Raw genomic sequence first — 24,719 nt, 5'->3', positions numbered from 1 at the left:
GGTTTGACTGGTATTTTTTTACACCTTGCTAAATCTACTTTTTCTTTCCTATTTACTTACCTAATCTCAAAATATCATTTGAGGATGACATTAATATGATACTATCTGCTGTGCACTCTATAATGAAAGAAATCCGATACCAGGTTATGATACGAAAAAACTATCTTTGGCAATTACATTTGTTTTGAACTTTTCTTATTTGTTGATCTTGAGTAAAATTTTACACATGATGAAAAGGCCTAGTAGATGAATTAGTGAGGGCTTCTCAAATAACAGACAGGGACCTGTGAATCCCTCCATCTTAAGTCTTAGATTACCAACAGCTGCCTCTGTCTCCTCTTCCTTAAAGTATGCCAGGATTTTGGGTGGAAGAAAGTAGAAACAGTAGAGGCACCTCCTTTCTAGTTTCTAGATTACAGACTTCACTGTCAGTAACCTCTTCCCTAATCCATTTTCACTATTTTAAAATAAATTAAAAATAGTTACTTCTGAAAACAAAAAAGGGTGGGGCAAGGCGTGGTGGCTTATGCTCTAAATCCCAGCACTTTGGGATGCTGAGGGAGGTTGATCACTTGAGCCCAGGAGTTCAAGACCAGCCTGGGCAACATGGCAAAACTCCATCTCTACAAAAATTACAAAAATTAGCTGGGTGTGGTGGCGCATGCCTGTGGTCCCAGCTACTTAGGAGACTGAGGCAGGAGAATTGCTTGAACACAGGAGGCCAAGGTGGTAGTTAGCCGTGATCATGTCACTGCACTCCAGCCTGGGCAACACAGCAAGATCCTGTCTCAAAAATAAACAATAATTTTTTTTTTAAAAAGGTGGGAATATGTGAAATATATTTTGAAGGTGCTCTGTAGGACCAGATGAACAGCTTCTCACTTGTAGGGATTTATTAGGTTGGTGCAAAAGTAATTGAGGTTTTTGCCATTATGGCACCATTAAAGGTAATGGCAAAAACCACAATTACTTTTGCACCAACAGAATAGTGTATTCAAATACTGTATATTGAAACACGAAGTCAGGTCCTCCCCTCCAAACCATTTCATTTAAAATATGCTGAAAATGTCACGAGGTCACGCATTTTCATTTTTTCCTACTTAGTGTACGTTGATTCTGCATTCTTCCTTAAATACTACCATTTTTCTTCCCTTTTTGTCTCATTTCTATTTCCCACTTGCAAGTAATTGCTATGATAAAACCTCTCTGCCTGCAAAATGAAAACTTACCAGCAGAATAAAATCTGGCCAGTGGCATAAAGATAGACTTTTCCCCCCTCATTACAATTAATAATGGGGCCATCTGAAGATCACTAAAAGGGAGGATTTAATGGAAATAGTGGTAGCTTAAGAGAGAGAAATCAGTGCTTAATTATCAGGGTTATTGGGTTTGTAATTTTTAAGAATAGAGAAAGTGAGTTAAAAAAGTTTAAGAAAATTCTTTGACCTATTTTAAAGATTGTCTGGTCTTTGGAGGCAATGTGCGTTTTAGAATGAGTTTCATCCATATTGTGTGTATCAAGTCTTTTAGTTTTTTTTTTTTTTTTTTTTTTTTGCGGGGGAGGGTGCATTACGGTTTTCCATGTTCATGGTTTGGAAGATAATTTTGTTATGATATCAATATTCCCCAAATCAATCTACCAATTTAATGCAATCCTTATCAAAATTCCAGCTGCTTGCTTACTTGCTTCCTTTCCTTCTTCCCTTCTATTTTCAGAAATTGACTAGCTGATCACAAAAATTATATGGAAATATAAGGGGCCCAAAATTAAAAAAAAAAAACCTTTAAAAAGAAGAACAGAGTTCGAAGACTCACATTTCCTATTTTCAAAATTTACTGCAATGCAACAGTAATCAAGGCAATATGGTACTGGCATCAGAATAGACCAAGGAAATAAAGAGTCCAGAAATATACTCTTACATTATGGCCAATTGATTTTTTTTTTCTTTTGTGGGACAAGGTCTCACTCTGGAATTCAGTGGTGCAACCATGGCTCACTGCAGCCTCGACCTCCTGGGCTCAAGCAATCCTCCTGCCTCAGCCTCCTGAGTAGTTAGGATTACAGGTGTGCACCACCATGCCTGGATAATTTAAAAAAATTTTTTTTTGTAGAGATGGTGTCTCATTATGTAAACCAGGCTGGTCTTGAACTCCTGGGCTTAAGCAATCCTCCCACTTCACCCTCCCAAAGTGCTAAAATTACAGGCATGAGTCACCATTCCTGCCTTGGTCAATTTTTAACAAGGATGCAATGACAATTCAATGGGAAAAAAATAATCTTTCCAACAAATGGTGTTGGGACAACTGCATAAACACAAAGGTATGAAGCTGGAGCCCTACTTCATATATCAAAATTAAGTAAAAATGCGTCGTGGACCTAAATGTGTAAGCTAAAACTATAAAACTCTTAAAAGAAAACATGGTAGTAAACTTCGTGACCTTTGGTTAGGAATGGTTTCTTAGACATGAAACTAAAAGCATAAGTGACAAAAAGAAAAACAGATAAATCTGACTTCATCAATATTAAAAAGTGTCATGCTTCAACAGATACCATCGAGAGTGCAAAGACAACCCACTGAATGGGAGAAAATATATGTGAATCATGTGTTCAAGGGACTTGAACCCAGACTATATAAAGAACTCCTACTACTCAACCATAAAAAGGCAAATAAACGAATTAAAACATAGGTGAAATATCGGAATAGACATTTCACCAATGAGGGTATACAAATGGTCAATAAGTACATGAAAGGATGTTTGACATAATTAATCATTAAGGGAAATGCAAATCAAAACCACAAGGAGATATCAAGTTATACCCACTAGGATGGTTAAAACAAAAAAGACAAGCAATAACAAACAGTGAAATTTATTGGAACCTTCATACAATAATGGTAGCAATGTAAAATTGTGCAGACATTTTGAAAATAGTTTGGCAGTTCCTCAAGATGTTAAACATAGAGTTACCATGTGACTCAGCAAATCTACTCCTAGGCATATACCCAAAAGAATTGAAAACACACATCAACTTGTACATGAATGGTCATAGTACTGTTATTCATAACAGTCAAAAATAGAACCCCACTGTCCCTCAAATGATGAATGGATAAATAAAATGTCATATATTCCCATTAGGGAACATTTGGCCATGAAAAAAAAGAAATAATGATACATGCCATAATATGAAAGAACACTCACTGAAAGTATTGTGCTAAGAAAATCAGACACAAAAGACCACATATTGTATGATTCTAATCATATGAAATGTCTGGAATAGGCAAATCTGTAGATATAAAAAGTAGATAAGCCATTGCCTAGGACTGGGCTGTGTGGGGAGTGACTGTGAAAGGGCACAGGATTTTTTTGGGGGGGGGGTAATAAAAATGCTCTAAAATTAGATAGCGGTGATAGTTATACAAGTCTGTAAATATACTAAGTATCACTGAGGTGTATATCTTAAAAGGATGTATTTTTTGGTATGTGAATTACATTTCAGTATAGCTGTTATTAATAAATATGAAAACCCCACAATAGTACAAATAGAACCATGTACCCATCACCCAGTTTTCCCAAAGGAAACATCTTACATAACAACAGTGAGTTATACAGGAAAACGACACTGGGAGAATACAATGAACTAGACTACACACCTTATTCAGATTTTGCCAGATTTTTTTTTTGGATGGAGTCTCACTCTGTTGCCAGGATGGAGTACAGTGGCGCTTGGCTCGCTGCAACCTCTGCCTCCTGGGTTTAAGCAATTCTCCTGCTTCAGCCTCCTGAGTAGCTGGGACAAGCGCACACTACCACACCTGACTAATTTTTTGTATTTTTAGTAGAGGCAGGGTTTCATCATGTTGGCCAGAATGATCTCGATTTCTTGACCTAGTGATGCGCCCACCTAGGCCTCCCAAAGTGCTAGGATTACGCCACTGCACCCGGCCAGATTTTTTTTTTTTTTTTTTTAAGAGACGGGGTCTCAGCTTTGTTGTCCAGGCTGTTCTGGAACTCCTGAGCTCAGGTGACCGTCTCACCTCAGTGCCCTGAGTATGCTGGGACTACTGGTGCATGTCACCCTGGTTGGTCACCTTGATTTTGTCAGATTTTGCATACACTCATTTGTTGTGGTTGGGGTTTTTTGGGAACATTTTGTGTATAGTTCTGTGAATTTCCATGTGGTATCATTTTTCTTCTGCCTGAAGAAATTTCTTAAACATTTCTTGTAGTACAGGTCAACTGGTGATAAAGTCTTCCATTTTTTATATGTTTAAGAAAATCTTCATTTTACTTTCATTTTTGAACTATATTTTTTCAGGGTATACAATTCTAGTTTGATAGTTTCTTTGTCTCAGTAATTTAAAGATGCTATTCCTAAATTTGAAAATTAAAAAATTTAAAAACGATGCTGCCCCACTTGTCTTCTGTCTTGATTTTTTTCAAAAAGAAGTGTGCTGTCATCTTTCTCAATCGTCTGTGATTTCTCTGACTGATTTTAATAGTTTTTTCTTTATCATTAGTTTTAAGCAGTTTCATATTGTATCTTAGTGAAATCTTCATGTTTCCTGTGCTTAGGATTCATTGAACTTCTTGTATCTGTGGGTTTATAGTTTTAATGAAACTTAGAACATTTATTCAAAAAATATATATGCGTTATGTGTCTATATACACACAAACACACACACACATGTATGTGTGTATGTGTGTGTATATATATATATATATAAAAAACATAATTTTTGGTGGTTCTTTCTGGGGCAGATTATAACTTTTCTTAGCTATAATAATAGTTAGCTATATATGGCAATTAATTATATGGTTATTAACCAAATCTCAGTAAGGTCTGTAGTCTAGTTAATTGTACATGCCAGGTACTATTCCTAAGAATTTTACCTATATTATCTAATTTAATCATCAAATTGCCCTACAAGGTATGCAATCTTATCCATACTTTACAGATAATGAAAATAAAGCATACAAAGAATAAGTAACTTACCAAATTCATATGGCTAGTAAGTGGCTGAGCCAGGCAATCTGGCTCTAGACCTCAGGCTCTTTACTTTTAAGTTATACTGTCATCTCCAAGTCCAGTCTCTCACTATGTTGCCAGGCATCAGTCCCCAGTTCCCCTCTGCCCACTGAATTTGCTCAAAACTTCCAAAACTTCCTAAGTCATCATATCAATTATTTGACCTATATTTTTGTCTCATCCATGACCATCCAGGTGATATGAAGAGGGTCTCATCTTTATAACAATACACTCCAATTAAGGTATGTACCTAAACAAAGACAGTACTTTCCTTGAATGGAATTCTGTAACTTCTTTAATAATGACAACAACTTTGAGGTATGAGAAACAGACAGCTGGTTGCTGAAAAACAATCTTTCTGAGACTGTGATACACAAAATAAATCATACAGCACTCCTGCATTATGCTGATTAAAACTACTTAAATTTGCAGCTCTGGTTTTGTTTTGGCTGTTTGTAAGCAGTGTGTTTATGCATTAGGCTTTGCTCCCAGAAATCTGGCTGAGGAATACATCACTGTAAAGACTAAGGGATTATAGATTTTACATGGAAATGGAAAGGTCCACGAATAGTATAGAAGACTTGAAGAAAGGCCCGGTGCAGTGGCTCATGCCTGTAATCCCAGTACTTTGGGAGGCTGAGGCAGGTGGATCACCTGAGGTCAGGAGTTCGAGACCAGCCTGACCAACATGGTGAAACCCCGTCTCTACTAAAAATACAAAAAATTAGTCAGGCGTGGTGGCAGATGCCTGTAATCCCAGCTACTTGGGAGGGTGGGGCAGGAAATTACTTGAACCTGGGAGGCGGAAGTTGCAGTGAGCCGATAATGCACCATTACACTTCAGTCTGGGCGACAAGAGCGAGGCACCATCTCAAAAACAAACAAACAAACAAACAAACAAACAAACAAAAGAATGACATACTGCTTAATATCAAGATTAATATAAAGCTACAGTAATTAAGACACAGCTAGACAAAAGCATAGATAAAAAGGTGGTCAATGGAACAGAATTTAAAAATCCAAAAACAGATCTCTCTCTATATAATCACCTGATTCAGAACAAAAGTTTCACTGCAGTGTTTCAGTAACACGAGAGTATTTTCAAGTACTGGTAACAGATCAATATGATATCCATATGGAAAAATAAATCCTGTCCTTAAAAGAATAAATTTCATATAGATTATAGACCCAAATATAAAAAGTAAAGCAGTAAGTCTACTGGAAAATGACCTAATAGGACATCTTTATGACCTAGAACTAGGTAAACATTTCCTAGACAGGCTGAAAAGTCAACAACTGTTAAGAAAAAATATTGGCAAAGTCAAGTTCATTAACAAGAATTTCTGTTCACCAAAGACATCATTAAGAAGGTAAAAGGGCAAGCCGTAGAATGGGGCTACTACTACTAATCAACAAGAAAAAGAAAGACAATCCAATTAAAAAATAGACAAAAGATCCACACAGGATTTACAAAAGAGAATATCCAAATAGCTAATAAGCACATGTAAAGGTGTTGAATATTATTGGGAAATGCAAATCAAAACTCCAATGAGATACTACTACACATGTACAGTGCAGAATGGCATACAAAACAAAATAGCATCTGACAGTACAGGGCAAAGGAACATTGAAACACTGCTGTGCTGATGGGAATGTAAATTGGTAGCATCAAATTTGGATAAAAGATTTGGCATTTAAAAAATGTATGGTTTCAAATTTGGAAAATGTTTGCTATTTTACAGAAACCATATGACTCAGCAAGTCCACTACCAGTTGTATAAAAAAAGGGAAAAGTATACTAATAGGTGCAACAAAAGACACATGACAAATGTTCATAAAATTGTTCATCATAGCCAAAGTTGAAAATGTCCATCAAGGTTGAGCAGGGTGGCTCATGCCTGTAATTCCAGCACTTTGGGAGGCCGAGGCGGGTGGATCACTCTAGGTCAGAAGTTCGAGACTAGCCTGGCCAACATGGTGAAACCCTGTCTCTATCAAAAAAATACAAAAACTAGATGGGTGTGGTGGCACATGCTTGTAGTCCCAGCTATTCCAGCCTGAGTGACATGGCAAAACCATAACTCTACAAAATTTTTTTTTTTTAAAAAGTAGCCAGGCCTGGTAGTACACGCCTGTAGTCCCAGCTACTCAGGAGGGTAAAGTAGGAGGATGGCTTGAGCCTGGGATATCAAGGTTGCAATGAACCGTGATTGCACCACTGTACAACTGAGTGAGACAGTCGTACAGTCGTACAGAGTGAGACCCTGTCTCAAACTCTGCCTCTACCCTCCCACCCCCCCCAAAAAAACTGTATTACTGAACAAAAGAAGACAGATTCAAAAGAATACAAAGGGCCGGGCGCAGTGGCTCACGCCTGTAATCCCAGCACTTTGGGAGGCTGAGGTGGGTGGCTCACCTGACCAACATGGTGAAACTCCATCTCTACTAAAAATACAAAAAAATTTAGCCAGGCATGGTGGCAGGTGCCTGTAATCCCAACTACTCAGGAGGCTGAGACATGAGAATAGCCTGAACCCAGGAGGCAGAGGTTGCAGTGAGCTAAGATCATGCCATTGCACTCCAGCATGGGCGACAGAGCAAGACTCTGTCTGAAAAACAAACAAACAAACAAACAAAAAAACAACATACTAAATGATTTTATTTATATAAAGTTCAGAAATTGGTAAAACAAATAATTGATGATGGCAGTCAGAACAGTGGGTATGTTTGTGGGGGAGGATAATGATGCAGAGGAAGCATGAAGGAAGCTTCTGAACTGCTGAAAACATTCAATATCTTGATTTAAGATGTGTTCATAAATTTTCATAGCAAGGCATAATTGATATTTGTGCTCCTTTCTGTATTTATATTTTAATTTTTACAAAATTACAAAAAATGTATTAAGGACTTAGGGCACTGACTTTGAGAATGAAACTATTTTCTCAACAATACTTGTTTACGCTTTTTTACTCTAAGAAACAGGTCTAGAGTTATGGAAAAAAACAAATAACACTATATATTTAAGCTATATATTTAAATACTATTTAAGTTGCTCAGATGAGGGATACTAATAACAGCAAACTTACTACTCTAAACGTTTAGATCTTTCATTTAAAGTTCCTGTCTTAATAAAGACATAATTTTAGAAATCAAGAGATTTCAAGGAAATTATATATGAAATATGTTATGGTTTAAATAGATCTTCAACTAATGAAAACAAATATGTACTTTTTTCCCACTCAGGTAAGAATGCACCAAACACATTTGCATTTCTTTTTTTAAAAAACAAATGATAAAGACCCAGTTTACCAGATTTACGTAAATTTTAAAAAATATTTTATATACTTAGGAAGTATAAGTGCAGATTCCTCACATGCATGTACAACACAGTGGTGGAGTCTGAGCTGTTAGTGTACCCATCACTCGAATAATGAGTGTGCATTATACCCAGCAGGTAAATTTTTGACCCTCTCAAACTTTACTTTTTAAATTTCAGCTTAACATTACTAATTTAAACAATTGTCAAAACTAAGTCGCTAGCATTCATCCACAACTAAAAAACATCCTTAATTTGTGTTAAACCAGAAATGTGTTACCATGAATGCATTAATATCTTGCACTACTAAACAGACAAAAAAATAGAAATTATTTCTGTGGAAGATTCATGCTATCATGCTGGCAATGTTAACTTCACTTAACAGAAAAAAATAGGAATTATTTCTGTGGAAGATTTATTCTGGCAATGTTAACTTCACTTGACACTACACCTGGCTCACATTTCAGACACAATGGAAAAGCAGATCCATGCTGGTGTTAAGTGTACAGTCTTGTCCTACCACTACTCAAGAGTCAAGTTTCAACTAAGAGTATAATAAAGCAAAGTACATGCAGAGATGTACAATTTTTAAGTCTTAAAAAAGGTCCTATTTTGTGGTCTCATTAATAAATTCCAAAGTTTAAGACAAATAGGGACTCCAATGAGCTGTTCATAAATACTCTAGATTAGACACAATGAAAAAGAAAGTCATGTTCATCTGAAATCTTCAAAGAAATGTTCCGTAATCCTCAGTGGTGCTTGTTATAGTTTAACATTTCTGTTCAAATGTGTGTGTTGAATTACTTGTTATGCAAGGGTAGAAGCTGCTCCTCACAATTTACTGGTAAGGACTTTGACTCTTTCTTGACCCTTTTCAACAGTTCTCTTTGTAGTGATTTTCTGCCATCAACTATTTTAGGTACAAACTGATACAAATTTTAAGTTGCCCATGGCACTACCACCAAATAACGTGGAAGAAAATGAAGTGAGGCCTCCATGACCTTGTGACTGAATGAAGCAAATCTTGTATCAGAAGAAGAAAATCCACTTCCAAAACATGGGAATCCACTGAAGTTGGAGAAAAAAGACTCTGTTCCTCAGCTTCTGCTTCTTTGGGAACCCCTTTGATTCCCCAAAAAAGTCCTCAAATGAGTTTTCATAGAAGTTGAATAAAAATGGGTCCCTTCCACCAAAAAAGTCCCTGAAGGCATCATCCGGGTTACAGGAATGTGAAGCCAAACTAAAACGAACTGTCAAAATGACTTCCAACTCCTCCTCCACCATTTAATTTCCTTGCCATATTTGTCACAGATGTCCCATTTTTTAGCATCTGATAATAATCTCATATGCTTCAGCTACTTGTCAGAATTTTCTGTTTCTTCTCTATTCTCATGATTTTTATCTGGGTGCCACTTTAGTGCCAGTTTCCAATATGCCTCTTTAATAACCTTGGAGCAGAGCGAGGGGTATGTTTCTATATGCCTAGAACTTCATAGTATTCTACAGTTTCAACAGATTGTAGGAACAGGCCGGAGGACATGAGCGGTGGTGTCAGGAAGCAGGGGAGGCAGGGCTTGGCTCTGGCACAGCAGTGCTGGTGGCAGTGGTGGCACCCCACGCTTTCCTCTGAAAACCTTTGTTTTAAATTGGCTATTGAGGAATTCTGTGGAAATGACAGCCAGAACACAAGTTCTCAACTTCTCTTCCTACTACTACCTACACCTCACTGGAGTGATACGACGGTCAAAATAAGGATATTAGTGACACTAGGCAAGTACACTGGAAGCTGAAGGTAGATGAGAACAGGAGTGGTGCTTTATTTTCTGTAACGCACCGAATAACCAGGGAAGAGTGAGGAGCCAAGAGCAAGGGAAACAGCAACAACCTTAGATTTCTCCAGCTTTTCTGGTTGACAGATGCTGGTGAATCCACTTGGAGAGGGGGCTGTCCCTACTAAATGTGGTCCTTGGAGGTTTAACCATTCCGAGAGGCAATATTATTACCAGATAAAGCAAAATTTAAGGTGGTACGAGGTGTCAAGTGAAATTTCTGTTTTCCTGGAATTGGCAAGTAGGGCCCACAGGGCAACGACAAAAGACCTTGAAGACTCTACATTTTCAATACAGATCTCTGGGGCTACCTTTCTCCCTGCTGGCTTTTGAGATGTTCCATTTCAGTAGGAAAGACAATACAATTTTCTCCCTTCCTCACCTGGTTCATGATTTTCAACATGCCTAGAAAGAAGTTGATGCCTGTACCTATAGGCCCCAAAGCTTGAGACTGTAGAGGGTAGTCTATACCATTCAGGCTCATCTACCTTCCACTAGGCCAACTGAACCTACAGTGAGCTAGTTTAGAGTGAGGACCAACAGCTAGAGGACAGAAGCCCCACCAACATCAACCCTGGGTAAATTCAGGTTATTATCAGAAGACCATTAAAGATATCACTAACAAACCATGGGCAGTTATATAAAGAGTATCTTTATTTATTCTCCCTCCTCTCTACTGAGAAGAGTAAGCAGAAAGAAGAGGCAGCTCTGTGACAGTGCAAATTTAGTATGAACATACACGTCCCTCTAATTCAGAGCTAAACGAAATCATTATGCCTACTCTTTCCTTTTTTTTTTTTGAGATGGAGTCTCACTCTGTCACCCAGGCTGGAGTGCAGTGGTGCGATCTCGGCTCACTGCAACCTCTGCCTCTCAGGTTCAAGCAACTCTCCTACCTCAGCCTCCCTTAGTAGCTGGGACTACATGTACCTGCCACCATGGCCAGCTACTTTTTGTATATTTGGTAGGGATGGGGTTTCACCATGCTGGCCAGGCTGGTGTTGAACTCCTGACCTCAGGTGATTTGCCTGCCTCAGCCTCCCAAAGTGCTGGGATTACAGGTGTGAGCCACCATGCCAGGCCTTTGCCTACTTTTTTCTACTACTATATTCTCAGTGCCTAACACGTAGGAGGCATTCAAGAAATATTTCCTGAAAGCATGAAGTACTTTTTAGAGAAGGACACAATCAGATTTGAATATAATAAAGGTTCTTCTGGTAGCACTGAGGGTAATGGATTGGAAGAGGATGAGGCAAAAAGACTAGAAATTTTCTCAGCTTCCTGATAACACAAACATATAAATCTGCCTATATATCATTCACCCTTTTAAATAGTGATACTGTTTAAATAGTAATACTTCTCCTGAACCCATCAACTCTATCATCCTTCACTCCTTTTAATAGCAATATTGTCCCTTTTCCTATCTAAAACGAACCTTTCCAATTATATTTTGGATCTTACTGAAGCCCTGTCTTCAGGGAAACTTGATAAAAAAGATTAGTCTTTCTCAAATTCATACTCGTGCTTTCATATGAATTTTTCTCATTTGGTGTTAAACATATTCCAACATCTTCCAACAAATCACAAGCAACTTTACTTGACAACTCTTCTCATATCAGTTAACAACTTAAAGTGGAGCAATGGCATTAAGGATAGAGGGAAGCCATTATTTTTGTTTTTTGGGGTTTTTTTTGAGGCAGGGTCTCACTTTCTCACCCAGGCTGGAGTTTAGTGGCATGATCACCTCGAACTCCCTTGTGGGCCCAAGTAATCCTCCCACTTCAGCCTCTTGAGTAGCTGGTACCACAGGCATGTGCCACCACACAGTTTTGTTTTGTTTTTTTTTTTTTTGTTTTTTTTTTTTGTTTTTTGAGACGGAGTCTCGCTCTGTCGCCCAGGCTGGAGTGCAGTGGCCGGGTCTCAGCTCACTGCAAGCTCCGCCTTCCGGGTTCACGCCATTCTCCTGCCTCAGCCTCCGGAGTAGCTGGGACTACAGGCGCCCGCCACCTCGCCCGGCTAGTTTTTTGTATTTTTAGTAGAGACGGGGTTTCACCATGTTAGCCAGGATGGTCTCGATCTCCTGACCTTGTGATCCGCCCGTCTCGGCCTCCCAAAGTGCTGGGATTACAGGCTTGAGCCACCGTGCCCGGCGTTTTGTTTTTTTTTTTTAAAGAGATGGAGTCTCCCTATGTTGCCCAGGCTGGTCTTGAATTCCTGAGCTCAAGTGACCCTTGACCTCCCAAAGAGCTACCATACCCAGCCTACAAGAAATATTTTGTAAATTAAAGGAAGTGCTAGGAAGAGCACAGAGACAAAACAATTACACTTACTTTGGGAGGGAAGAGGGGGGAAAGGGATGGAAGAGGATTCTTAGAGGAGAGTATACTTGAAATTAATGGATGAGTTTGACATTTAACAGTAGAGTCAGGGAAAAAGAGCAGAGGGAACAATCTGTAGGTTCAAATTGTTGACTTACCAATTCAACATAAATACAGGACTCGATCACAACTGATTAAATGCAGCATATTTAATATTATTTTAAAACTGAAGTTTATTTCTGGAATAATTTTGATAGCAGTATTAATAGTAGTAGCAATGATGACCGTAACAATAACTTATTGAGACACTACTGTGCTTTTCTAAATGCATTATATGTATTAAGTCATTTAATCTTCACAACATTCCTTATCTTACAAATAGCAAAAAGTGAGGAACACAAAGATTAAGTTCTTGCTTGTCTACGGTTAAAGAGTTAGTTAAGTAAGAGAGACAATATTTAAGTCCAGGCAATCTGGTTCCTGAGCCTATGTTCTTAACCATTTCATCATCCTGCCAAGAAAACTGCAATTATTAAGTACAAATCGTCTAAATAGGTACTTAATCTGTTTTTATCTTTAACAGCATCTAGCAGAATTATCTGATGATACAATGAGCACAGTCCCTTATTCTTGAGGAGTTTATAGTCTCATGGGGGAAATAAAAAAAAAAGCTTAATTAAATCACAGTAAATTAAACTCTGTGATAAATACAACACAGGCCCCCCAAAAAAGAGGATGCTGTAAAAAAAGCAGGTACTGAATATTTCAGAATATATTTTGGTCATTATTTTCTTGATGATGCCAATTCTCCAGTCGGAGATAGTTAACACTTCGCAACATCTGAAAAAAGTACCTTCTACTTAAGGTGGCCAATGTGCACAGGGATTAAACAATGATTAAAACTGTGCCAAGAAATGAATGTCTTGCCAATGTATCCAAATGTATCCATGTATCTTGCCAATGTATCCAAATTCCGAATCTGTATTCCTAACATGGCAAGCTGCACACAAATAATACACAAACACTGTATCTCTAGTTCCACAGACTCTCTTAAATCTCAGCATTCTTTTAGCGTTTTCACATTGGGTTGTTTACATTTTCTGATTTGTTGATTATAAACTGCTTATTCTCATCCATTTCAAGACTCAGAAATTTGTGCCATATTTAATCAAATAAAGAAACTCATGCTTTCTCTTTAACAGAGTTGTAAAAACAATGATTAGCTTGGCCCGATTGCCAAAGCAAACCTGGCTATATTTTCATTTCTTAGTTCTTGAATGATTACCTGAATTTTTCATTTTTCTGAGGAACGTTAGAAAATAAGCAGCTGCTAAAAGCAGGGGCTGCAATTTGTCACAATAAAATGTTGAAAAAGGCACGGAAGCTCTTCCACATCCTTCCAAAACTGAGCTCCTGGCTGTAAGAATCAAAGTCCACCAGTTTTCAAGAATCAAAGCAACCACCTCTAGCTTATGTGCACTCACAGGGCAGTTAGTTTTAAGGCACTGCTCCACACTTCTTAGTGCCCAAGAGCATAACAGAAGAGGGAAGAAACACAAGAAACAAGAGTTGCAAAATAGTGACAATTGTTGAAACTGGAGGATAGGGACATGCAGGTACTTTGGGTATATTTAATACTTCCCACAATAAAACTTTTTTGGGTTTGTCCAAGTGACTTTCTTTGGACAATGCGATGTTACAAGCAGAGGCCTGAAACGTGCCTGTACAGTTTAACTTGTGTTCTTGCGCTCTGGTGATACACCAGGAGAAGCTCCTGGCTGATACCCCTTCAGCCTGAACCCAGAATGATCACAGATGATGAGCTCAACTTGAATGCTAGAGCCATCCAGCCAACCTACAGCATGAATCAGAGCCATTTCAACCAATACTTGCAAGCCCATGAGTTTTTTAAAGTGCTTATTTTTGGTTGCTGTAAGTTTTGGGGTGGTTTGTCATGTACCATTATTGTAGGCATTTAATTTTTAGGTATTTGACTCAAATACAACCACAACTTAATTAGCAGACTATGATGAAATTCTAGTGGCTTTTCTTACCATATATTTTCTGCTCAATCTAACCATTCTCTTAGTCACTTTCCTACTCATTCACTACCATCTAGTTGCTATCTTATTCCAGATTCAATTCCATTTCCTATTCATCGATTGATCTTTTCTTTCTAAAAATATAATTTGCAAATAATAAACTATTATCTATATAACATATACAATTCAATAAATTTTGGGGCTTTTTTTGAGATGGAGTCTTGCTCTGTTACCCAGGCTGGAGTGCAATGGCACAATCGTGGCTCACTACAACCTCCACCTCCCGGGTTCCACCTCCCGGGTTCTAGCAATTCTCCCACCTCAGCCTCCTGAGTAGCTGGGACTACAGGTGTGTGCCACCATGCCCTGCTAATTTTTTGTATTTTTAGTAGAGATGGGGTTTCATCATGTTGGCCAGGCTGGTCTCAATGGTCTCAAACTCCTGACCTCAAGTTATCCGCCCGCCTTGGCCTCCTAAAGTGCTGGGATTACAGGCATGAGCCACCGTGCCCGGCCGCAATTCAGTAAATTTTGATAAATATATACATCTGGTAAAACTACCAAAATCAAGATATGAACATTTTCATTACTCTCTGGAAGTCTGTTTGTGCCCCTTTGTAGGCAAACTCACTGTCATCTCTAGTTCCAGGCAACCACTGATTTTTTTCCTGTTATTTCAGTTTTTATTTTCTATAATCTTACATAAGCTTATATAAGTAATTAAATAGATTATATAAGGAATTAAACAGTATGCATTCTTTTTAGCCTGGTTTCTTTCATTCAGCCTAATGTTTTACAGATCCAGTCATGTTGTTGAGTATGTTAATAGTTTGGTCCTTTTCATAGGTGGGCAGTATTCCTTTATATGGATACCACATTTTGTTGTTTCCCTGCTGATAAACATTGCATTGTTTCCAGTTTTTGGCTACTATGTACAAAAGCGCTATAAATGTCCATGTAAAGTCTTTAAGTGGACATATATTTTAATTTCTCTTTGAAAAATACATGGGTGTGTAATAGCTGAGTTATAAAGTTTACAATTTTAACTTCATAAGAAATTGCCAGTTTCCAAAGTGACTGGTGACTTTATACTCTCCCAGGCTGTGCATGAGAGTTCTTGTTGCTCCATATCCTCTCCAACACTTGGTAGTGACAGTCTTTTTAATTTTAGTTATACTAATAAATACACAGAGGTATCTCATTCTGGTTTTAATTTGCAGTTCTCATGATAATGGTATCAAACATCTTTTCACATGTTTATTGACCATTCTTACATCTTCTTTTGTGAACAAATGTTCAAATATTTCATCCATTTTAAAACTTCAGTTGTCATAATAAAATGGTGGTTGTTTCAAGCCAAAAAAAAAAAAAAATTCAGTTGTCTTCTTGTTAATTAGTAGTAAGCATTTATTTATTTTGGATCAAGAGTGTCAGGTATACGTATGTTGATATTTTCTCCTTTTTACGGCTCGACTTTCCATTTTCTAAACACTGTATTTTGAAGAACAAAACTTTAAAATATAGGTAAAGTCCAATTTTGCACATTTTTCTTTTATGACTCACACTTCTCATGTCCTATCCAAGAAATCTTTGCTTGCCCCAAGGTTGCAAAGATTCACTCCTAGCTCTTACATTTAGGTCTAAATCTTTTTTTTTTTTTGTGGAGACAGGGTCTCACTCTCGCCCAGGCAAGAGTGCAGTGGCACCAACATAGCTCATTGCAACCTCAAACTACTGGGCTCCAGTAATCCTCTTGCCTCAGCCTCTTGAATAGCTGAGACTACAGGCACACAGCACTACACCTGGCTAATTCTTAAATTTTTTGTAAAGACAGGATCTTGCTAGGTTGCCAGGGCTGGTCACAAACTCCCAGGCTTAAGCAGTCCTTCAGCATCAGCTAAATCTTAACTTTTGTGTATGGTATGAGGTAAGGGTCAATGTTCATTTCTCCACTGAATTTCCCTAACATCTTTATTTTAAAATAACTTAAGTCTAACTTTAAATTCTTTTGTAAAATTGCTTTAAACTTCATTATTCTTTTGAAAAACTGCTTTGGGTATTCTAGGTCATTTGCATTTTCATATTGGTTTGCAAATATCTACAAACTTTTTTTTTTGGACTATGTTCACTCAATTTGGGGAAACTGCTATTTTACCAGTATTGGATCTTATAATCCATAAACATGAGAAATCTGTTGGATAGTCTTTAATTGATATCAACAATGTTTATTTATAATTTTTACTGTACAAGTCTTGCTCAAATTTTGTTAAATTTATCTCTGAAAATTTCATGATATTGGATGTCGTTGTAAATTAAATTGTTTTTGGATTTAATTTTCCAATGGTTCTTTGCTAGAATATAGCAATACCATTCATTTTTATATAGTGACCTCATTAACCACCTCTTCCAAACACATTTATATATGTAATTACATTTATATAAATGCAATTACAGAAATGTATAGTACAGGTATTTGTGTTTATATATTACTCTGCTAATATACAAACATATTTATGTAATGTAAAAGTAGTTAGAGTAGGAGAGAGGAATCTCCACATTCACTCTGGAATACTTACATATCAAAGCAGGTTACCAGGGACTTTATTTACACCAAATTTGGGAGAAATACGCTAAGGAATTAATTAGCTCTAGCATCAGGTTTCTTAAACCAGAAATGGAGATGGACAAAGATTACATTCTCAGTTCTTCAAACATGTCCCTAAATGTATACAGAAACTTTCTTTAATGTTCCTAGGAGCAACAATTTGGGGGGCAACACTTTGAAACTTTGTGTTTTCCAACTTAATTCCAGGAAACAGATTTCAAGTTTCTCCAAGTGGGGATAAAGGTAGGTGGAGTGGAGGTAGTATAAAGCCATAAGAAAATAAGGGTAACAAAAGAGCTGTAAAACTAGAAGTAAATAATTGAAAGAGTAAGCTAATTCTAGTTTAGAAATCTGAGATAAGCTGTAATACCAGTATACCAGAAAAGGGCTTTACCTCACCCTGCATAGCTTTACTGCCACGAGATGACTAAGTCAAATCAATTAATGTGGAAAATTATGCATCACCAAGACATTAATAGATGCCAAAGTCGTGTCAAAAATTTGCCTTCGTCACAGCATGGCAGCTGTCATGAAGGTTGTAAGGTACTAACAAAAGAGAAAGGCACAAGTGGCTGTAGGGGAGGATGCTAAGGTAAAGGTGTTATCAACACAGGCCAGTAAAATAAATAACTTGTAGAGTGGAATTATAGCAGCTACACTGTTACGGGTGAAATACCGTTCTTGTCATTTTTACTACAATTGGTGCTATGCTATTGTTCTCATAAAGCATAAGGAAGCCAGTTACATCACTTAATGTTTTTATATAAATAAGTCTGATTATTAAAAAAATTATTTTGTGTATGTATGTATGTTCAAGCATGGAAGTCATACATGTTCTTAGAACACTGTAATTACGTGAAAAGCGCATGAAGACCACTCAAATGATAACAGGAAAAGCCTGTTTTATCCAGCACTTGCTACAGCTGGGTAGTCAGCCACTATCACTTGCATTTGGCAGAAACCCAAAGGCAGACACAGGAATGGGAAAGTTTTATAGTAGAAAAAAGGAAAGGCTTCAGATACGCCCTAACTGGAAGCACTTGGCTTGGAGAAGCTTCAGCAGGTTAACTAGAAACAGGGCATACTATGGGATTGATTAGGGGTGCATATTTTGGCTTTCTCCAGTTGGCCCTAAGTTGGAAGCAAGAGCAAAAATTTGAGAGGTCGTCAGTTAATAATAAAGCCCTGGCCATTTTGTCCTGCTTGTTGCAAGGGTTACTGTTATCTTCTTGGACTGTCTGCTAGAGAGAGTAGTCTGACTTGTAGATAGCAGGTTGGCTTCCTGGGCTGGTTGCTCCAGACGGCAGGACAAAGTTCTATTTTTATATATGGTCACTGTCTGTCTACACACTTAGTCTCTCAAAGGATAGTGTCAAGATAAACTTCATGTATTTCTCTTTTTTCCTTGATTTTTGAGGATAAATGTGTTATATTTTGCTAACAGATATTTTCCTGAAATTCTCTTTGTTTTATAGACAATTTTGTTCTCTAATTATATTTATTGCCTTTCCTTCACAGCTGAGTGATCGTAGGTGGCAGATATGGCAGAATTCTGACCCAGTAAAGTTTTATACACTTTTCCTTCTGATATGCCATTCGCATTTACCTTCTATGTAGCCTCCCTTCCATAGAAGAAGATAATTTAGCAGAAATTTGAAACAATGAAAAATAAAAAACCATGAAAAGATATGCTACTCCCTACCCTCCTAACCCCCACGGTAGTGAAATTTGATTAAGAAGTCATAGCTGTAGTTGTTCAGGCTTATGAGCCCTTTTGCAGTAAATTAGAAAGTCTAAAGAGAAATTCTTAGTAGAGAGAACATATATTATTTATACATATTTATAACATACTAAGTTTCTTCTTTACCCTTCCTCTGAGTTCTTAGGTTCATTTCACTCATTCAGCACACATTTAGTGAACACCTATGTTTCAGTGACTACATCACTATGGATACAGAAGCAAGCATAAAGGAAGTGATGTATTAAATTGTTTAAATGGGTGATTTTCATAATTTTAGTGTTTATTTTTTCTTGTTTGGATGTTTGAGAATAAATGACTGAGGGACTGTGGTTATTAAAAGTTTTCATTAGAAAAATACTGTGATGGCTGGGCGCAGTGGCTCACGCCTGTAATCCCAGTACTTTGGAAGGCCAAGGTGGGCAGATAACCCAAGGTCAGGAGTTCAAAACCAGCCTGGCCAACATGCTGAAACTCTGTCTACTAAAAATACAAAAAAAATAGCTAGGCATGGTGGTGGGTGCCTGCAATTCCAGCTACTTAAGAAGCTGAGGCAGGAGAATCACTTGAACCTGAGAGGCGGGGGTTGCAGTGAGCTGAGAACACGTCATTGTACTCCAGCCTGGGCGACAAGAGTGAAACTCCATCCAAAAAAAAAAAAAAAAAAAAAAAGAAAAAAGAAAAGAAAGAAAAAGAAAAATGCTGTGATCAGCTGTAGTTTCTTTCTTCTCTCCAGGGCAACCAGCATATCATCAGTGTCACTATAAAAAAGTTACTTGGTTAGGGACCAGATAAGGCATTTATTGTACTGGATAATTCATTGTATAGAATAAAATTTAACCAAGAAAATAAAATATCATTGCTCTGGTAAGGTACCAGAAAACAGAATCCACATTTTACGCCCTTCATTGTAATGGAAGTTTTACTTCTACACAAACGAATTCTAACCAATGCTCTTTCACTTTAAGACTTGTAAAAGAAATTATGTAAAACAAATAATACCTTTAGATTTTAAGGGCAGCCCTCTGTTCCACAGTACCAAAGAGGATTTACATGGATTAATAGAAGAGTAAGTCTTTAATATGTAGATATACTAGGCATCTTGTGTTATGATACAAAAATGTATTATGTGCCTTTTGATAATGTTTTAATAAAACATTAATCATCAGATAACAACATTCCTTTCAAAACTGGTTTGCAACAGAGCCAAGAAATAGAAATCTAGACTGTACTTTTAAGCTTGTGGCTCATAATCCTCTTCAAACACTTAAAGAAATTCTTCAATTGTTTTGCGTGATAGCTCTTATTCTTTATTAAAATTTTTTTTCTGGCAGCAATATAAACATCAGCTTCACCTACTCAGAATTATAATTTAACTACTGTGACTACTGTAGAAGGTAATATAAAAGTAGAAAATAATAATGCTGAGCCTACTTCAATGATCTAAGAAATACATCTGGGGCTGGGTATGATGGTTCACGCCTGTAATCCCAGCACTTTGGGAGGCTGAGGCAGGTGGATCACGTGAGGTCAGGAGTTCAGGACCAGCCTGGCCACATGGTGAAACCCCATCTCTACCAAAAATACAAAAATTAGCCAGATGCGGTGGTGTGCACCTGTAATCCCAGCTACTTGGGAGGCTGAGGCAGGAGACTGCTTGAACCTGGGAGGCAGAGGTTGCAGTGAGCCAAGATCACACCACTGCACTCCAGCCTGGGCAAGAAAGCAAGACTCCACCTCAAAAAAAAAAAAAAAAAAAAAAAAAAAAGAATAAAGAAATACATTTGGGACATTTGGGATTTGTGGCTGAATGAAGTAGACTATACTCTCTATCCCACCCCACTCCCAATCTAATGCCAACAGATTGAGTAACACCAAATGGAGATTGGAAGCAGAAAGGCAAATTTTTCAGCAGTTCAGTATCATGGGTAGTACCATAACAACAATAGACAAAACTTTTCAAAATTTTGATGCAAAATTCTAATTCCTTTGAGATTTAGTACCAAGTCCAAATAAGACAGTTTGCTCGAAGAGATGGATCTTGTGCACCAACTCTAGAAGCCTGCTTGAAAAGGGAACTTCTTTGTATTACAAGTAATCAACTGGTTAATAATACCATTTTGATTTCAGAATATATAGAATTCCCCAGAATTTAATGGGGATTCTGTGTCCAAATAGGTGGCATTCTAAGAGTCTTATAGAGCACAGTCTACTCCCGTCTAGCTTCACTGTGAGCACAAAATAAAAAAATACTTTTACATACTTTAGGATGTGTGTGCAATTTAAAAATACAAATGCTAGAATTTTCCCCCCAAAGGAAATAATACTTTTCAGTAATTGAAGACCTTCCAGCTGAGGATAACTAATAACAACTAAACAAAATAATTTTTTTTTTTTTTTGAGACGGAATCTCGCTCTGTCACCCAGGCTGGAGTGCAGTGGCACAATCTCGGCTCACTGCAAGCTCTGCCTCCTGGGTTCACGCCATTCTCCTGCCTGAGCCTCCCGAGTAGCTGGGACTATGGGAGCCCACCACCACACCCAGCTAATTTTTTTTTTTTTTGTATTTTTAGTAGAGACGGGGTTTCACCCTGTTAGCCAGGATGGTCTCAATCTCCTGACTCATGATCCACCCACCTCGGCCTCCCAAAGTACTGGGATTACAGGCATGAGCCACTGTGCCCAGCCAATAAATTTTTAAAATTATTATTATTATTATTGAGATGGAGTCTCGCTTTGCTGCCAGGCTGGAGTGCAGAGGCGGGATCCTGACTCACTGCAATCTCCACCTCCCAGGTTCAAGTGATTCTCCTGCCTCAGCCTCCCAAGTAGCTGGGACTACAGGGGCATGCCACCACACCCAACTAATTTTTGTATTTTTAGTAGAGATGGAGTTTCACCATGTTAGCCAAGCCAGTCTCAATCTCCTGACCTCGTAATCCAATCCCAAAGTGATAGGATTACAGGCATGAGCCACGACACCTGGCCATTTTTAAAATTCTTAAAGCATTAAAGAACTGACATGATGGTGATGAATCACCAAGACAGTATCAGGGAGCAGACGGAATCTAGAATGGAGGTACTGCCTAGTGAGAGCCACTTCAGCACTGGGAAGGATCTGTTAACCAGGGAGAAATGACTGACCAGCTGGAGAGAGAGAAAAAAAAGCATCATCCTAGCTTCAGATTATTTCTACAAATATTTCCAAATACTGAACCCAGCACACACAAATAATTAGGGGCATAAGAATACAAAAGAACGTAAGTAATAGGCAACGAAAATAGTAAAGGTGAGGATTAGAAGAGTATAATCTCACAAGATAATTCTTAACATTGTAAAAATAAGGTGTAAAAGGGTTAGTGTCTATGGGAGGATGAGTGGTGGAGATGGAAGAAGGAAAGTGAAAAGGAAGAGTTACAGGAACAGGAGTCATTTGATGACCATTTCCCCAATACCACTAGAGGTAACTGGTTGAGGAAACTCTCCCTTCTTTCCTTTTCAAAGCAACTTCACATTTAAATTGTTCAATCATGTATAATGATTCCTCCAGGTATAGCTAAACCATAATAGCTAAGAAGAAATGATATTCAAAATAGTAGCATATATGTCTAAGCTAGTAGGATCTAAATCAGGAACTCTTGATCTGAGACCCTCCGATAAATGCTGTTTGAGAAGTCTGCAAGTCCTCTGAAACTGTATGTTTTAACCTTGAGTAAGGGATATTTTCATTCTCCCATTCTCCAATCCTTCCTTGCCACCTTCTAAAAAAAGTAAGGCATCCCACTAAGCCACGGCAAAGGTTACAAACACAAACTCAAATATCTTCAGGACACAAGCAGTTTTAATATATCTCACAAGGTTAGGGGTAATGGTTAAAGGACATGATAAAGTATATGTTGAATTGCAGAGTATAAATACAGCCTGAAGGCATTCTAATTTTTAAATATGTGCTGGCTTATCAGTTTTTGGATACAATCTCTAGAATAATTTGTTTTAAAATTAAATATAAGTTGGAGGTTAAGATGGTGGTCTGAGATGTTTTTCATAGTTTCACATCTCTCACTGTGGAGGGTCCAGAGGACAGAAAAGTGGGAAGAATGGTCCCTCGCAGGTAGGTGGAAAAACTAGATCCATATTAAGCTATCAATGGCACAAGTCATTATTAACATGCAACTGGGGAAAAATAACGCCTATTAGGGAAGCCACACAAAATTATATGAAATCATAGGGCCTCGTCTCTTGAAAAGTTACTTACCCTTCCTCATCCCCTCCACCTCTCCTCCTAAACTACTGCCTTCTTTTATTTTTCTTTTTGAAGATATGAGAGTCTTGCTATGTTGCCTAAGTTGGTCTCAAACTCCTGGCCACAAACAATCCTCCTACTTCGGCCTCCCAAAGTGTTGGGATTACAGGGGTGGGGCCATCATATCTGGCCAGCTACTGCCTTTTAAAAATTAACTTGCCTAGGGCATAAGTTAAAGAATCAATTTTTAGGGAATTTCTCTAGCTGCAGAGGGGAGTATTTAGATGCCTAGCTTTAGGGTACAGAATGGGAGTTAGCAATAATGCAACTTGGTTAAACACGCTAAATCTTTTTTTTTTTTTTTAATGAAACAGTCTCACTGTCACCCAGGCTGGAGTGCAGTCATGCGATCTCGGCTCACTGCAACCTCTGCCTCCTGGATTCAAGCGATTCTCCTGCCTCAGCCTCCTGAGTAGCTGGGATTACAGGAGCGAGCCACCGTGCTAGGCCTGAACACTCTACATCTTTTATTATTATTAATTTTGATTTGTTTAGACTAGTTTTCACATAAAGCTATTACACTGGGCAAACAAACCTAAATGTTTTTTACTTGGGTTTGTTTTATTTTTTGGAAACCCAGACAGTAGGCAAAATTTTACACGTAAGTGCAGTTTTCTATAGATGTAATAAATACATTTCATCAGTTTTTTAAAGGGGTATGTGACCATAAAAATTAAGAACCACTGAACTAAAGGTAAGCAAAAATTAAGTAAGCCAGTTTTAAAAATGAAACCAAGTTAGAAAACAAAACAACATTCACTGTACTGTACCCATTAATGAACAGATTGTCATGTAAATGCCACCAACCCAACCACATTTTACACTGGTAGAATATACAATATAATTATTTTTTCATTATATTATCATTCTTGAGTATTTACTATGTGCTAAGCCCTTTACTTACTTAGGTAATATTTAAATCGCATGACAATGCTATGAGTTAGGTATTACTACCTCTATTTCACAGATGAGGAACCTGAGACTAAGGAGGTTAAGTAGCTTATACAAATGTACAGAGTTTAAACTTAGGTCAAAGTTAGTTTCTAACCATTAACCAATGGTTCTTGAATTTTTATGGTGTGCACAAGAATTGCATCTATGGCATAGCGTCAATGAAAGGCACTGGAATTCCCACTATCAGAATGCTTTCTTTTTCCATTCATAATTCTTTTCCCTCTCCTTCCTTCCTTCTTGTATTCCCTCCACTCACCTACGCTTCTGTCTCTTTTTTCTTCTCTTTCTTATTCCTATCCCCTTAACTGCACTGCAGACCTACCAGTAGTGCTTATGGGCACCATTCTTAGCCCCACAGGAACACATAAAACCTATGTTTCAACCTATGTTTCACATCTCGAACATATTCCCCATATATATGTATCTGATGAGAAAAGAAGCTTTTGTAGTCATCTGCATGGGGCTGTGGAGATCTAACACTGTTATGGGTAGAAGTGGCATACCTAAAGATGCCAGCGTTGACTTCTTATAGGGTTCTTCTTCATTAATGAGAAATTCAACCAATGGGACAAGTTTTAATATTCTCAA

General features: G+C 37.8%; 1 protein-coding gene and 1 pseudogene across 14 annotated transcripts in view; both read right to left on the bottom strand.

The window, feature by feature from the left end:
- Positions 1–24,719, bottom strand: part of LOC105483054 (tetratricopeptide repeat, ankyrin repeat and coiled-coil containing 2) — a 475,702-nt gene that overhangs the window by 237,108 nt on the left and 213,875 nt on the right. The window lies entirely within an intron of this gene.
- Positions 1,525–9,882, bottom strand: LOC105483049 (dnaJ homolog subfamily B member 6-like; annotated as a pseudogene).

The sequence above is a fragment of the Macaca nemestrina genome, chromosome 17 (genome assembly GCF_043159975.1).
Source record: "Macaca nemestrina isolate mMacNem1 chromosome 17, mMacNem.hap1, whole genome shotgun sequence".
Classification (NCBI taxonomy): Eukaryota; Metazoa; Chordata; class Mammalia; order Primates; family Cercopithecidae; genus Macaca; species Macaca nemestrina.
This window is presented reverse-complemented; position numbering and strand designations above follow the sequence as displayed.